Source organism: Rhinolophus sinicus, linkage group LG18 (genome assembly GCF_036562045.2).
Source record: "Rhinolophus sinicus isolate RSC01 linkage group LG18, ASM3656204v1, whole genome shotgun sequence".
Taxonomy (NCBI): Eukaryota; Metazoa; Chordata; class Mammalia; order Chiroptera; family Rhinolophidae; genus Rhinolophus; species Rhinolophus sinicus.
The window spans coordinates 7761068-7762031 of record NC_133767.1 but is presented as its reverse complement, the minus strand read 5'-3'; the positions used below and the strand labels follow the sequence as shown (position 1 = coordinate 7762031).

The 964-nt window shown below is 52.1% G+C and overlaps 1 non-coding gene across 1 annotated transcript; it reads left to right on the top strand.

Annotated features, from left to right (window-relative positions):
• The first annotated feature begins 401 nt into the window (after positions 1-401).
• LOC141569534 (small nucleolar RNA U13) lies at positions 402-505 on the top strand. The gene has a single exon (XR_012493258.1). It is a non-coding gene; the product is annotated as a small nucleolar RNA U13 (small nucleolar RNA).
• Positions 506-964: the final 459 nt, after the last annotated feature.

Genomic DNA, 964 nt, shown 5'->3' with positions numbered 1-964 from the left:
CAGGCTGCCATTTCTCAGACCCAAGACCTACCGTGCCCTGGCTCCCTGTGGGTGCCCTCTGCCCAGGTGAGGGTCTCAGGAAACTCAGGAGCCTGGGGATGGCCCATTCCTGCTTACTTGGCAGGGGCAGATCCGTGAACTTTCCATAGAAACTAAGGGTTACTTGTGTGGTGGTGATGCTCTGGGAGGGGCCCAGAGCAAGTTCCTGGCACCATCTCAGTTCCCAGAAAGTGGTCAGGGAGCCTCGGTTTACCCACTTGTGAAAGCGTTTCAGTGACCTCTGACCTTAAAGCACAGATTCCCTGATTTTAGGATTTCAAGGATTAGTAGACTTGATGGATGGAGTTACCTACTAACTTTACACATTTACCAAGTATGGAGTTTCCAAGAAACCAATTATGATCCTTTTGTAGTTCGTAAGTGTGATGGCTGGGTGTCCATGCTCTTGTGTGACATGTGCCTCCCTCATACCTTGTTATGACATCTCCACATTACCCGTATGACGTAAAAAAAAAAAAGAAGCCAGCTCATATCTACAGTTCTCACCCCTTCCTGCAAGGAAGGCTATAAGTGCACACACGCAGAAGTTCACACTGTCAGATGAAAGCCGGTCCCTACAATGGAATGATTTCCGTGAGCACTTGTACCAAGCGAGGTATGAGCTCACTGAGACCTTGGTGCAGCCTCAGGTCAGGATTGGATGGATGGTTACCTCCATTGCAGTTGGGAAGTGGGTGCCTGGGGACATGAAGTGATGTGGAAAGGCCACAGAGCTGTTAGTTGGCAGATCCAGTATTGCAGCCCAGAGGTCTGGCTCCCTGTCTGTGCTTTGCACCCCTAGGCCAGTGGTCCACGGACGCCAGCATGGACAGCGACACCTGGAGAGCTGCCAGCTCCGTAACTCTGGGTGGCCCAAGACCGCGCATCCCTAGCCAGCCCCCAGGTGACATTGATGCTGTGCTTG